The 16306-nt window shown below is 47.1% G+C and overlaps 1 protein-coding gene across 2 annotated transcripts in view; it reads left to right on the top strand.

Moving 5' to 3' along the window:
- Nucleotides 1-16306, top strand: part of TBL1XR1 (TBL1X/Y related 1) — a 358018-nt gene that overhangs the window by 14764 nt on the left and 326948 nt on the right. The window contains exon 1 of one of the 2 annotated variants that reach the window (XM_063916294.1): nt 3706-3802. The exons of the other annotated variant lie outside the window; for it this stretch is intronic. The gene's annotated coding sequence lies outside the window, so the exon portion shown is untranslated. Of the gene's footprint in view, nt 1-3705; nt 3803-16306 lie in introns of those variants that run through there. 2 annotated transcript variants of the gene reach the window in all.

Genomic DNA, 16306 nt, shown 5'->3' with positions numbered 1-16306 from the left:
GAAGTTATTATGTGTGTTGGTCTGACGAAAGTTAATATAACTGAAACGTTACTATAAGAGCGCTGTCTCTGTGATTATTTGACTTGAAAAGTCCTCGTGGAGTGCCACTCGAATACATTGGATACAATTGCTTGCGGCAAGAGGGGGCACCGGGGCAGATGCATGGTGTACGTGAGTGCCGGTTATAACTGCAATTTACATGTCTGTGAAACCCTAGCTGACACTACAAGTGAGAGCTAGGGACACGGAACTGACAAGGCACCACAAAAGTCTTTTTGTCTATACCTCCAACTGAACATTTTCTTGATTTCTTACATTTTTTGGGTGGTGGTTGACACATTGGAGACATGTCACGGGCTAGTGACAATGTCGACACGAGTGGATATCGACATATTGATGTTGCGGCATGTGAGACATGGTCATTTTCGGATGCGGATGCAGAAAGCATTAGATTCAAGGAGGACTTGGCCACTGCAGGAGGTACAGATAGCAATGATTTGCTATTCACTAAGTTATTACGTCTACACAAGAAACAGATAGACTTTTACATGCAAGGAGTCACATTATCCGATTACCATCGCAATCGCCAAATACCGCGTGGATTTAGAGTCCGGAATATCCCCACTATAGGCAAATATAACAGTGAATTTTGCCGTAAGTGGGTCGGCATCCTAAACAAATGTAGTTTAGATTTAATCCTGTTGGTGATAGAGGAGTCCACGAGGGAGATGAATTTACTTAAGGATATGACTTCTGCCTTTGAGAAACAGTATGTGTCCATCCTAAAGGCCGATGTTGACAATAAGTGGATGGAACAACTGGCGACCCAAGTAGAGACTTACAGACAAGAGCTGGTCAAATTCAAGCGACAAAAACTTATGACAGTTCAGAAGGACTATCAGGAGGGTCGTGTGTACAGTTGGGTGAATAACCCGGAGGGGAGATCACAACCTAAGCGATACAATAGATATAGAGCTCGTCGGGGCCAATACACTGAGACCTCTAGTGGAGAGGGAACCTCACAGAGTGATAAGGAGGGATCGAAAAGAGCTCGGGGTGGGAAGCCCCCTTTAGGGATGAACACACGGGCTATGTTGGGCCCCAAAAAAGGCAATACACCAGGCGGGGCAAGCAATGCCAAAGAATCCACAAAAAAAGCCCCCAAAGCCAAGAAGAAAACAACATAGTGTTCAACCTATCAGGACGTGCACTATCTACGGATGAACTTTCAGTATTGAATAAGGGCCTTTCATTTATCCCTACGACTCCATTTGATGAATTTCAGTGGAAAGTTGACTCATATAATGTCCACAGGCGGCTGAGATTACAAGAACATTTTGCACATCAGGCTGGCCCTATGATGGTGACGGACGTACCACCTAAGTTGAAGCCGAGATCCAACTTTGATCCTCAGAGCAACAATTCCTCTTTTAAATGTTTTGCCAGGGCATTAGACTCTATGACCATGGAATCGGTTAAAACCCATAGACATTCCGGTAACAACTTGACTAAGGGGGAGCGAGAAGCTCTTATTACCTTAAGCAAGGACAGACAGATAGTAATACGCCCCGCCGATAAAGGTGGGGGGGTAATTGTACAGAATTTACAACAGTATAAAACAGAGGCCTATAGGCAATTGAATGAAACTTCAGTATACACTCGCTTACGTAAAGATCCTACCAGCATATACAATAATGAGTTAAAGCAGATGTTACTACGAGCTGTGGATGATGGAATTATTACTGTTGATGTGTATGAGGCTTTGTTCCAGGACCACCCGGTGGCACCGGTGTTTTACACCATTCCTAAAATCCACAAGGATCCCGAAGTGCCACCGGGTCGCCCTATAATATCTGCAAGGAATTCCATCTATTATAAGATCTCACAGTACCTGGATCATTATTTTCAGCCGGTCATACAGTCTCAATTAACTTATCTGAAGGACACTACCTCATTGATTAATAAATTGACTGAGTTACCGTTACTTACAGAGGATTGTATATTGTGTACGTTGGACGTGGTGAGCCTCTACACCAATATCCCGCACGATAGGGGTGTAGAGGCAGCCAGGCGCCTTTTGTCCACGAGCACACTGTACAAAGGCCCTGATTTGGAATTCTTTTTAGATCTTCTGAAACTCACTCTAGCACGTAATTATTTTTTGTTTGACGATGGTTGGTTTGAGCAGAGGCAGGGGTGTGCAATGGGCAGTTGCGTTTCCCCTGCCTTTGCGAACTGTTTTATGTTTGAAGTGGAAAGGAAGTTGTTCTTCACAAAACCAGAAATTGCAGATAAGATAAAGTTTTTTGTTCGTTATATAGACGATTTGTTCTTAATTTGGTTAGGAACTGAGGAGCAATTCCTTGATACATTACAGATGATTAATGAATCCGATGAGAACATTAAATTCACGGCTAGCGCTAGCAAGACAAGGGTTAATTATTTGGATGTAAATATTTCAATTGATAAGGGCCGAATTCACACCGACTTATATAAGAAGCCCACAGACAAAAATACTCTTTTACATGCAGCCAGTTTTCACCCACCATCAACTAAATACAGTTTACCTTACTCTCAGTTCCTCAGAGTCCACAGGATCTCGGATGATCCAGTGCGGGCTGAATCCGAGATCGATGAAATGGCCGTGAGATTTAGCAAGAGGGGGTATAACTGGGATGAATTAATGAGGACTAAAAATAAGGTAATGGGTATTGATAGAAATACTTTATTGCACCATCTGGATAAAAATCCAGATATGATGCAGAACAAAATTCCATTTGTACAAAAATGGTCTGTGGTTAGCAAAGAAATTAATAAACATGCTAGGGATATTTGGCCGGTGATCTCCACAGATAAAGATCTGGGGATATTGAAACACAAAAAGTTGTTACCAAGTTATACCAGAAACAGAAACCTTAAAGATTATTTGGTACATAATGATATCTCTGGGTTTAAACCCAGCCCAATCCGGACATTCTTAACCAAAAAGCCAGGTTGCTACAAGTGCATAGGCTGCACCACTTGCAGCTATATGGAAGTAGGACCTGGCTTTTCACACCCACATTCAGGTAAATTCGTGAAAATAGATAAAATTTTGACATGTACAAGTACTCATGTCATCTATTATATACGTTGTCCCTGCGGGTTGTTTTATATTGGTAAGACGACGCGACAGTTTCGAGAAAGAATGGCCATGCACAGGTCTTCTATTAGAGCGGCACTGGGTGGAGAGAGTCAGGCACAGCCAGTAGCACGCCATTTTGCTAGATTTAAACATAATCTGTCAAGTCTGAAGTATAAAATCATAGATCAGCAACCTGATAACATTCGAGGAGGTAATAGAAATAAATTGCTATTACAACGTGAGGCTAGATGGATTCATCGCCTCAATACGGTGACTCCAGGTGGCCTCAATGAACAGTTGCCATTATATTGTTTCTCTTGAGGTTTTTACAAACGGGCTTCTGTGAATCTATGCATTTAAATATGTTTTTTCTGTCTCTTTTGGTGTATTTTTGTATGTAAACACTAGTATATAGCATTGTCAGTGTTTATACTGGTGGAGACTGTATTTTTACGAATATGAAGATTTCTAGTATGCTGCTATGATGGAAACGATAAATGTATCACATGTATTGCATTGTTAAATAATAGTTCACATTGCGTCTTCGTCTCCAAGGTAACCGATATGCAGCGTGGGACGTGAGCGCGTTGCACAGGCGTTGTGCCATGACGTCATCCATCCCCGCCAGCTGATCGGGCCGAAGGGACGCGGGACACGAGGGTTTGGTGAGGTATAAAGGTATGTGAAGTTATTATGTGTGTTGGTCTGACGAAAGTTAATATAACTGAAACGTTACTATAAGAGCGCTGTCTCTGTGATTATTTGACTTGAAAAGTCCTCGTGGAGTGCCACTCGAATACATTGGATACAATTGCTTGCGGCAAGAGGGGGCACCGGGGCAGATGCATGGTGTACGTGAGTGCCGGTTATAACTGCAATATATATATACAATATCCAAATGATCCGGCACTCCTGCTATTAGTCCAGCTGCCTGTGTGCCTTTGTCCAAACAATAGTATATGGTAGCGTCGGAACAACCAAGTGTTCAGAACAGGACACGGCACTCCAGGACTGTCAATAAATGCTTGTAGTTTAATGTAAAAGATGAATCATAATCTGCATCAATGCATTGTCTGGGTGAGCACAACCACAGACAGCTATAATGCAGAGTACAGCTTACATGGCACAGCCATTCCTGACGAAGGGGGAGACCCCGAAACGTTGAAGCACCATTACAATTTTTCACTTGTTTGAAGACTCTGAGTGCCGCCTCATTTGTCCTAGTTGGTATCTATCTGGTATCTATACCTGGAGGAGGGCACCGGAGCAAGTTAGCCCCATTGCTGGGACATAGCCTAGTGCCGGAGCATAGAACTGGTTATATATATATATATATATATAGTGGTCGAAGTGGGAATTCTGAAGTGAGGGTATGGAAATTTAAAGGGGTATCGTTTCCACTCTTTCCACTCCGGGGTGTACTGTTGCACACGTCAAAGGCACGCACGCGTGCTAAAAAAGGGGCGTGTCCTTAAGAGGCACTGGATGAGAGGGAGGACACATGGTGGAAGAAGGACGGAGGGGGGTGGGGGTATTGGGTAGGAGGAGGACATAATAGGGAGAGGGACAGAAGAAGGGAGGGATGCAGGGTGGGAGAGGGACATATTGGGGATTGGGACAGTGCGTGGGAGAGGGTTGCAGGGTGGGAGAGGGGCACCAGGTGAGAGGGGGGTGTACAGGGTGAGCGAGGACGCCCGGTGAGAGGGGGTTGTGCAGGGTGAGAGGGGGGTGTACAGGGTGAGAGAGGACGCAGGGTGAGAGGTGGTTTTGCAGGGTGGGAGAGGAACATATACGTATGATGATTTTGAATTAATATTAAAGCCTACCAAACCAGTAGGTGCACTGCATTGCTCTAGCAGCGGCAGGAACCGGGTGCACCGTGCACCCCACGATGTGGGAGCCCGGTGGCGGCGGCAGGAACAAGAACAGTGAGCACCTCAAGTGGGAGCCCGGCAGCAGCAGGGACGAGAGCCGGCGCATCGCACGTGGGCGCCCGGCGGGGCTACAGCAGGGACGGGAGCAACATCTATAAGCACAGCAGGCTGGCCACTTTCTCCGCCTCCTGCTGTGCTCAGCTGCCTTGTCCTGTCTTCTATGCGGCACTGGCGACTACGAGTTTGCCTGCCAGTGCCGTGGGGATCCGGGAGCGCTGCAGCTCGGATCGGTGAAGATCCGACCTGTGGCGGCTGACAGGGGGCCCTTTTAGAAAGGGGGGCCCGGGGTACTTATCCCCAGAAACCCCCCCATAATCCGGCTCTACCGCTGCCTCTCCCTCCGCCTCCAGTGTCCTGGCTAATGCTGACCCCACAGCGCGGTGTGGCATTCTCCATCTTCAGTGCTGCCTGCTCTTCTCTACTGTAGGCAGCGCTGTCCTGTGCCCGCTGCCTCTCCCTCCTCCTCCAGTGACCCGGGGGGTGTTACTACTCGCAGCTTTCCGCGCTGCTGATTTAACACCGGCTTTGGGGGGAAAGGCGGCGGATATGTATATACAGTACATTTTGTTGGTGGCTGGATGCGCCCCAGCTCATACTGCGCTGTGTGCAAGGCACACAGCACACATACCTAGTTACGGCACTGTCACAGCCTGCTGCTGTGGCTGGTGACAGAGCGGGACTCACTCCTGGGGCTTTACTGGCAGAATTACTTCAGGACGCGGGATAACTTCTAGTACTTTTGGGGCCAGGCCGGGTCCACTTCACGTCAGTGTCGCTTGGCTGGGCTGGTTCTGCAGGCAGGGCTGTTTCTTTTATCTGCCTGGCTGCCATTGTCATCCCTCCGACACCGCATCCCCCTCGACACTCATCCAGTCCCCGGCATTCAGTAGGCAGATAGGAGGAGCCGGGGAGCGATGACAGGGGATGTCAAGAACTTTGTCAAGAACGCGTTCCCACTTCCACATCTAGACGCTACCTTTACATCATGGGTGGCTTACAGAACGGTGCAACAGCATAATGATTCAGTGTGAGTTATAATAAAGCTTCCACCTAAGAGCCCCTTAACAGCGGCGGGCCTCAGTGCAATGCACCGTCTGCACCGCCGCAAGTTCCACCACTGTGTCATTACTATCAGGGCACATGTGCCCCATCCCCATCCTTGGTTCAGAAGAAGTGTCTGACAGCAGGTGAAATTATGTACAGAATTCCGTTAACACGGCCCCTGTGAACTTTTCCTACATGCGGGAACTCCATTACCATCCAGTTAATGTGTCTTCAGCCACAAGTGGAGATGTAATTTATGACCCAACATCTCCTGTACCTTATGTTATACTCTAAATCATACTTGCCTACTCCTCCGGAACGGCCGAGAGGCTCCCGAAAATCGGATGTTGCTCCCAGCCACCCGGAAGAGTGGGCAAGTCTCGCAGAGCTGGCCACCACTACCACTGCCGACCACTTAACGAGTGAAGAGGGAGGAGGGGCGGTTGAAGACGCGATTCACGCCATCATAGCCATGCCCACACTCAATGGCCGTAATCTCAGCATTATATAGTGGGGGATGTGGCCACGATGACGCGATCGCGGAGCCACGACCCCACACAGCTTCCTTTGTCGCATCATGCCCCTGCACCACCCCCTATGCCAAGCCATGCCCCTCACACCTCTCCCTGCTAACTAATTTAGGTCACAAATGACTATATTCTGGCTGGGGGGCAGCCAGAAGATAGTCATTTGTGACCTAAATTAGTTAGCTCTTACTAATAATATTGCTAGCATTCTATCATTGGATGGTAATTTGTAGACTACAGTATATTGCATTGATATGTTGCTCTCTGAAATGAGTGAAAAGTGACCAGTTTCACTTTTTGTGCCCATTAGTTTGGTTTGGATAAGCTGCTTTACGACAAGTGCTATAGGGCGATTCTCTGTGATACATGGGACAGCTAAACAACATACTGTAGTTCTCCAAAAGACTAAAATTTCAGTGGGTCTTAAGTTATAGGGTAAGGCATTCCTACTAAGCAATTACGTTTTCATATATATATTTTTTTTTATTTTTATTTTTTTACAAAAACAATAAGGCCTCTTATGCTAGCCTCAATAAGGTCCTTTAGGTTAAATTTAAAATACATTTTAGCAACCTTCTAGAATAATGATACTTGTAACATTACCTTTGTGAAGACATTTAAAAGCACCCTCAAATACTTGTTATGTTTGGTCTGCATCATACAAGGGCAGGGAAATTGAATACCGCTGCAACTACCTCCACCTATAAGCATCATGTCCAGCATATGGTTTTCACAAGTGACCTTTTTTACCATTCAAAATCCTTAAGTGGAAATGCTTGTTTTCTAGGGATTCTGGCTCCTAATGCATCAGGATTAAAAGGATTAGTGGGAACAGAGTTGTATGACTGTTTTACTGCACTTGACTAAAAATTTTTTGTCACATTTTCTGGATTACTGCCTCAGAGAAAGTGAAATTCTATCCAATTAGTGTGTGATAGATGGGCAAGGGAATGCAGAATACTCTGACCTTATTCCAATGTCCTTCCCCCTTCCCACAATTAAGGTTTGTGTGTGTAAAGTCAAAGAACAAGTTCACTATATAACTTTTCCTGCATATCTTTTTATTTTTTTAGTTTTTTTAAATCTTTTAATTTTGAAGACAAACAGTAAGTAATATATAAGAACTAGAGATGTGCGTGATTTGGATTTGGCTCTGATTTGTCATCCAGCTTTGGATTTGCCAAACTGCCATGACTGGTTTTGGGTTTGCATTTTATTTTCAAAAAACACATAATTTGGGCCTTTGTTTTGTTCCTATCCTAGCATATTATTAACATCAATAACATTAATTTCCAGTTATTTCCTGTCAATTTTGACCACTTCACAGCTCACGCTATTGTTTTCACCAATATTGGCCAAAGGTTGCAGCAAGCTGGATGGTTACTAAGCGATGGAGCAGCGGCAGAAGCACACAGCAGTTTATAGCACATCTATGGAATATTTCCAAAGTATACTGAGGTACATTGCACAGAACAGTGCGAAAATAAGATTTTAAACCTACCGGTAAATCTTTTTCTCGTAGTCCGTAGAGGATGCTGGGGACTCCGTAAGGACCATGAGGATAGACGGGCTCCGCAGGAGACATGGGCACTTTAAGAAAGACTTTAGATCTGGTGTGCACTGGCTCCTCCCTCTATGCCCCTCCTCCAGACCTCAGTTAGAGAAACTGTGCCCAGAGGAGACGGACAGTACGAGGAAAGAATTTTTGTTAACTTGTGATATACTATCCAGTTAACAGTATGAAAACGACATAGCATCAGTCCAAGACCGATGAGACTATAACATAACCCTTATTTAAGCAATAACTATATACAAGTCTTGCAGAAGTAGTCCGCACTTGGGACGGGCGCCCAGCATCCTCTACGGACTACGAGAAAAAGATTTACCGGTAGGTTTAAAATCTTATTTTCTCTTACGTCCTAGAGGATGCTGGGGACTCCGTAAGGACCATGGGGATTATACCAAAGCTCCCAAACGGGCGGGAGAATGCGGATGACTCTGCAGCACCGATTGAGCAAACAGGAGGTCCTCCTCAGCCAGGGTATCAAACTTATAGAACTTTGCAAAGGAGTTTGAACCCGACCAAGTAGTAGCTCGGCACAGCTGTAGCGCCGAGACCCCTCTGGCAGCCACCCAAGAAGAGCCCACCTTCCTAGTGGAATGGGTCTTGACCGATTTAGGTAACGGCAATCCCGCCGTAGAATGCGCCTGCTGAATCGTGTTACAGATCCAGTGAGCAATAGTCTACTTTGAAGCAGGGGCACCAATCTTGTTGGTTGCATACATGACAAACAGTGCTTCTGTTTTTCTGACTGTAGCCGATCTGGCCACGTAAATTTTCAAAGCCCTGACCACATCAAGGGACTCGGGATCCTCCAAGTCACACGCAGCCACAGGCACCACAATAGTTCATATGAAAGGATGAAACCACTTTTGTCAGGAATTGAGGACGGGTCCGCAATTCCGCTCTATCCATATGGAAAACCAGGTAGGGGCTTTTATGTGATAAAGCCGCCAATTCCGACACTCGCCTAGCCGAAGCCAAGGCTAATAACATGACCGCCTTCCAAGTGAGATTTCTCTAACGTCCTAGTGGATGCTGGGGACTCCGTAAAAACCATGGGGAATAGACGGGCTCCACAGGAGACATGGGCATTTTAAGAAAGACTTTTTATTCTGGGTGTGCACTGGCTCCTCCCTCTATGCCCCTCCTCCAGACCTCAGTTTTAGACTGTGCCCAGAGGAAGATGGATGCACTGCAGGGAGCTCTCCTGAGTTCCCTGCTAAGAAAGCATTTTTGTTAGGATTTTTTCTTATTATCAGGGAGCACTGCTGGCAACAGGCTCCCTGCATCGAGGGACTGAGGAGAAGAGGAGCAGACCTACTTAAATGATAGGCTCTGCTTCTCGGCTACTGGACACCATTAGCTCCAGAGGGAGTGGAACACAGGTTCGTCCTGGGCGTTCATCTCAGAGCCGCGCCACCGTTCTCCTCACAGAGCCGGAAGAAACGAAGAAAGAAGACGTCTAAGGCGGCAGAAGCCTTCGGGTGCTTCACTGAGGTAACGCACAGCACGACAGCTGTGCGCCATTGCTCCATTACACCTCACACACTCCGGTCACTGTAAGGGTGCAGGGCGCAGGGGGGGGCGCCCTGGGCAGCAATAAATACCTCTCCTATGGCAAAATAACCTATATACATGTACAGGTGAGCACTGTACATGTATATAAAAGAGCCCCCGCCATATTTTACAAACTTTGAGCGGGACAGAAGCCCGCCGCCGAGGTGGCGGGGCTTCTCCCTCAGCCTTTACCAGCGCCATTTTTTCTTCACAGCACCGCTGAGAGGAAGCTCCCCGGACTCTCCCCTGCTTGACACACGGTGACAGAAGGGTTTTAAAGTAGAGGGGGGGGGGCACATAATTGGCAAATATATATACTACAGCGCTACTGGGTAAACATTACGTGTTTTTCTCCTGGGTCATATAGCGCTGGGGTGTTTGCTGGCATACTCTCTCTCTGTCTCTCCAAAGGGCCTAAGGGGGATCCTGTCTTCAGAAAAGAGATTCCCTGTGTGTGTGGGAGTGTGTCGGTACGCGCGTGTCGACATGTTTGACGATGAAGGCTCGCCTAAGGAGGAGGGGGAGTGCATGAATGTCGGGTCGCAGTCGGCACCGCCGACACCGGACTGGGTGGATATGTGGAATGTCTTGAATGCTAATGTAAATTTATTGCATAAGAGATTAGACAAGACTGAGGCTAGGGATCAGTCAGGGTGTCAGATCCCAGTGGCACCTGGACCTTCTGGGTCTCAGAAACGCACATTATCCCAGATCACTGACACAGATACCGACACAGATTCAGATTCTAGCGTCGACTATGAGGATGCAATATTACAGCCAAAAGTGGCTAAAGGTATTCGTTGCATGATTGTTGCGATTAAAGAGGTTTTGCATATCACTGAGGAACCCCCTGTCCCAGACACGAGGGTGCACATGTATAAAGAGAAAAAACCTGAGGTCACTTTTCCGTCCTCATTTGAACTAAGCGAATTGTGCGAAAAGGCTTGGGAATCTCCAGACAGGAGATTACAAGTTCCCAAAAGGATTCTTATGGAGTATCCCTTCCCACAAAAGGATAGGATACGATGGGAATCTTCGCCTAAAGTAGACAAGGCGTTGACACGCTTATCCAAGAAGGTGGCACTGCTTTCCCAGGATACGGCTACCCTCAAAGATCCTGCTGATCGTAAGCAGGAAGTTACCATGAAGTACATTTACACACATTCCGGTACTATTGTTAGACCGGCGATGGCATCGGCCTGGGTTTGTAGTGCTGTCGCAGCATGGACCGATTCCTTATCTAATGAGATTGATGCCCTAGATAAGGATACCATTCTAATGACCCTAGCGCATATCAAGGATGCAGCATTATATATGAGGGATGCACAAAGAGACATTTGTTTACTGAGCTTGTGAGGCCAGGACTGCTCCTACAGAGGAGTTTCATTTGGGCCGTCTCCTTCACTTCCTTCAAACAGGAGTGAATTTGGGCCTAAAATTAGGGTCCATAAAGGTTCAAATTTCGGCCTTATCCATTTTCTTTCAAAAAGAATTGGCTTCTCTTCCTGAAGTACAGACATTTGTGAAGGGAGTGCTGCATATTCAGCCTCCTTTTGTACCTCCGGTGGCGCCTTGGGATCTTAACGTGGTGTTAAGTTTCCTTAAGTCACATTGGTTTGAACCACTCAAAACGGTGGAGTTAAAATATCTCACTTGGAAGGTGGTCATGTTGCTAGCCTTGGCTTCGGCTAGGCGAGTCTCGGAATTGGCGGCTTTATCACATAAAAGCCCCTATCTGGTTTTTCATGTGGATAGGGCGGAATTGCGGACTCGTCCTCAATTCCTACCTAAAGTGGTTTCATCCTTTCATATGATTCAACCTATTGTTGTACCTGTGGCTACGCGTGACTTGGAGGATTCCGAGTCCCTGGATGTGGTCAGGGCTTTGAAAATTTACGTGGCCAGAACGGCTAAGGTCAGAAAAACAGAAGCACTATTTGTCCTGTATGCAGCCAACAAGGTTGGCGCTCCTGCTTCAAAGCAGACTATTGCTCGCTGGATCTGTAACACGATTCAGCGGGCACATTCTACGGCAGGATTGCCATTGCCTAAATCGGTTAAGGCCCATTCCACTAGGAAGGTGGGCTCTTCTTGGGCAGCTCCCGAGGGGTCTCGGCATTACAGTTGTGCCGAGCAGCTACTTGGTCGGGGTCAAACACCTTTGCAAAGTTCTGTAAGTTTGATACCCTGGCTGAGGAGGACCTCCTGTTTGCTCAATCGGTGCTGCAGAGTCATCCGCACTCTCCCGCATGTTTGGGAGCTTTGGTATAATCCCCATGGTCCTTACGGAGTCCCCAGCATCCTCTAGGACGTTAGAGAAAATAAGATTTTACTCTTACCGGTAAATCTATTTCTCGTAGTCCATAGAGGATGCTGGGCGCCCGTCCCAAGTGCGGACTACTTCTGCAAGACTTGTATATAGTTATTGCTGACATAAGGGTTATGTGTTGGTTAATCAGTTGAACCGAGGCTATGTTTTTGTTTATCACAAGTTATACGGTGTGATTGGTGTGGCTGGTATGAATCTTGCCCTTGGATTAACAAAATCCCTTCCTCGTACTGTCCATCTCCTCTGGGCACAGTTTCCCTAACTGAGGTCTGGAGGAGGGGCATAGAGGGAGGAGCCAGTGCACACCCAGAATCAAAAGTCTTTCTTAAAGTGCCCATGTCTCCTGCGGAGCCCGTCTATTCCCCATGGTCCTTACGGAGTCCCCAGCATCCTCTACGGACTACGAGAAATAGATTTACCGGTAAGTGTAAAATCTTATTTTTTCAACTCCACCGTTTTAAGTGGTTCAAACCAGTGTGACTTAATGAAACTTAACACCACGTTAAGGTCCCAAGGTGTCACCGGAGGTACAAAAGGAGTCTGAATATGCAGTACTCCCTTCACAAAAGTTTGTACTTCAGGGAGAGAGGCCAATTCCTTTTGAAAGAAAATGGATAAGGCCGAAATCTGAACCTTAATAGATCCTAATTTTAGGCCGAAATTCACTCCAGTTTGTATGAAGTGAAGGAAACGGCCCAGATGGAATTCTTCCGTAGGAGCATTCCTGGCCTCACACCAAGAAACATATTTTCGCCATATACGGTGATAATGTTTAGATGTCATGTCCTTCCTAGCCTTTATTAGCGTAGGAATGACCTCATCCGGAATGCCCTTATCCGCTAGGATCCGGCGTTCAACCGCCATGCCGTCCAACGCAGCTGCGGTAAGTCTTGGAACAGACATGGCCCCTGTTGCAACCGGTCCTGTCTTATAGGAAGAGGCCACGGATCTTCTGTGAGCATTTCCTGCAGATCCGGATACCAGGTCCTTCGTGGCCAATCTGGAACAATGGGGATTGTTCTCATTCCTCTGCCTCCTACCATTCTCAACACCTTGGGTATGAGAGGAAGAGGGGGAAATACATAGACCGACTGGAACACCCACGGTGTCACTAGGGCATCTACAGCTACTGCCTGAGGGTCTCTTGACATGGTGCAATACCTCTGTAGCTTCTTGTTGAGGCGGGACGCCATCATGTCTATCTGTGGCAGTTCCCACTGACTTGCAATCTGTGCGAAGGCTTCCTAAAGAAGTCCTCTCTTGGATGCAGGTCGTGTTTGCTGAGGAAGTCTGCTTCTCAGTTGTCCACTCCCGGAATGAAGTGCTGAAAATGCGCTTACATGATTTTCCGCCCAGCGGAGAATCCTGGTGGCTTCTGCCATTTCCACTCTGCTCTTTGTGCCGCCTTGGCGGTTTACATGAGCCACTGCGGTGATGTTGTCTGACTGGATCAGAACTGGTAGGTCGTGAAGCAATGTTTCCGCTTGCCGAACGGCGTTGTATATGGCCCTCAGCTCCAGAATGTTGCTTTGAATACAAGTTTTTTTAACTTGACCCAAAGACCTTGGAAGTTTCTTCCCTGTGTGACTGCTCCCCCACCTCGGAAGCTCGCGTCCGTGGCTACCAGAATCCAGTCCTGGATGGCGAACCTGCGACCCTGCAGAAGGTGAGCACTCTGCAGCCACCATAGGAGAGACACCCTGGCCCTAGGGGACAGGGTGATTAACTGATGCATCTGTAGATGTGATCCGGACCACTTGTTCAGTAGATCCCATTGGAAAGTCCTCGCATGGAACCTGCCGAAGGGAATGGCCCCGTAAGATGCCACCATCTTTCCCAGGACCCGAGTGCAGTGATGCACTGACACCTGTTTTGGCTTTAATAGTTTTTTTTTTACCAGAGTCATTAGTTCCTGGGCCTTCTCTATCGGAAGATAAACCCATTTCTGGTCCGTATTCAGAATCATACCCAAGAAGGGCAGACGAGTCATAGGAACCAACTGTGACTTCGGGATATTGAGAATCCAGCCGAGTTGCTGTGACACCTTCAGCGAAAGTGACACACTGTACAACAACTGCTCTTTTGATCTCGCCCTTATTAGGAGATCGTCCAAGTATGGGATAATTGTGACTTCTTGCTTGCGTAGGAGCACCATCATTTCCGCCAATTACCCTGAAATTGGTAATGACAATACTGTACCGTAATTCTCAGGTACGCCTGATGGGGTGGATAAATGGGAACATGAAGGTATGCAGCCTTTATGTCTAGATACACCATAAAATCCCCCCCTTCCAGGCTGGCGATGATCGCTCTGAGCGATTCCACCTTGAATTTGAACCTTTTCAAGTATAGGTTCAGAGATTTTAATTTTAAAATAGGTCTGACCGAACCGTCCGGTTTCGGGACTACAGCCAAGGTTGAGTAATATCCCCTTCCTTGTTGAAGGAGGGGAACCTTGAGCACCACCTGTTGGAGATACAATGTGTGAATTGTATTTAATATTATCTCCCTTTCTGGGGGAGAAGCCGGTAGGGCCGATAAGGAAAACCGGCGAGGAGGCACCTCTTCGAATTCCAGCTTGTAACCCTGAGAAACAATTTCTATTGCCCAGGGATCCACCTGTGAGTGAACTCAGATGTGGCTGAAGAGTCGAAGACGTGCTCCCACTGGGGCGGACTCCCTTAGCGGAGCCCCAGCGTCATGTGGTGGATTTAGTAGAGGCCGGGGAGGATTTCTGTTCCTGGGAACTAGCTGTGCCCTGCGCCCTTACCTCTGGTAAGAAAGGACGCTCCTCGTACTTTCTTGTTTTTCTGCGACCGAAAGGGCTGCATTTGATAATGTCGTGCTTTCTTAGGCTGTGAGGGAATATAAGGCAAAAGATCAGATTTACCAGCTATAGCTGTGGAGACCAGGTCAGAGAGCCCTTCTCCACACAATTCCTCACCCTTGTAAGGTAGAACCTCCATATGCCTCTTTTAGTCGGCATCACCTGTCCATTGCATGTTCCACAGGACACGTCTAGCAGAAATCGACATAGCGTTGACTCTAGAACCCAGTAGACCAATGTCTCTTTGAGCATGTCTTATATATAAGACGGCATCTTTTATATATCCTAGGGTCAATAACATGGTATCCTTATCTAGGGTTTCAATCTCCGCTGATAAGGTATCTGTCCACGCTGCTACAGCGCTATAAACCCCTGCCGACACAATCGCCGGTCTGAGTAGTGTACCAGAATGTGTGTAAATGGACTTCAAAGTACTTTTCTGCATGCTATCTGCAGGATCCCTGACGGTAGCTGTATCTTGGTATGTCAGCGCTACCTTTTGGGTAAACGTGTCAACGCCTTGTCCACCCTAGGGGAGGATTCCCATCGTATCCTGGCCCTAGCAGGGAAAGGATACGCCATGAGAATTCTTTTGGGAAACTGCAGTTTCTTGTCTGGAGATTCCCGCTCTTTTTTACACAATTCATTTGGTTCATGAGAGGGGGGAAATGTTATCTCAGCTTTCTTCCCCTTAAACATGTGTACCCTCGTGTCAGGGACAGATGGGTCATTAGTTATATGCAAAACATATTTTATTACAATAATCATATATTGAATACTTTTCTGCCAGTTTTGGCTGTAACTTTGCATCATCGTAGTCGACACTGGAGTCAGACTCCGTGTCGGTATCAGTGTCTATTATTTTGGATAGTGGGCATTTTGAGACTCTGAAGGTCCCTGCGACATAGGGACAGACATGGGTAGATTCCCTGTCTGTTCTCTAATCTTTTGTGCAATAAATTTACCTCAGCACTTAATTCCACTTATCCAGTCAGGTGTCGGCGTTGTCGACGGAGACACCACACACACACATTTGCTCCATCTCCTCCTTAGAAGAGCCTTTTACCTCAGACATGTCGACACACATGTACCGACACACCACACACTCAGGGAATCCTCTTATCTGAAGACCGTTTCCCCACAAGGCCCTTTGGAGAGACAGAGAGAGAGTATGCCAGCACACACCCAGCGCTAATACCCCTGGAAAAACACACAATGTGTTTACCCAATAGCGCTGTAATACTATTATTTGCTGCCAATTATGTACCCCCCCTCTTCTCTGAAACCCCCTTTCACCGTGGATAAGCAGGGGAGAGTCCGGGGAACTTCCTCTCAGCTGTGCTGTGGAGAAAATGGCGCTGGTGAGTGCTGAGGGAGAAGCCCCGCCCCCTCGGCGGCGG

This window comes from Pseudophryne corroboree, chromosome 4, assembly GCF_028390025.1.
Source record: "Pseudophryne corroboree isolate aPseCor3 chromosome 4, aPseCor3.hap2, whole genome shotgun sequence".
Taxonomy (NCBI): domain Eukaryota; kingdom Metazoa; phylum Chordata; class Amphibia; order Anura; family Myobatrachidae; genus Pseudophryne; species Pseudophryne corroboree.
The sequence above is the reverse complement of the archived record's forward strand: the minus strand, read 5'-3'. Positions and strand labels throughout refer to the sequence as shown.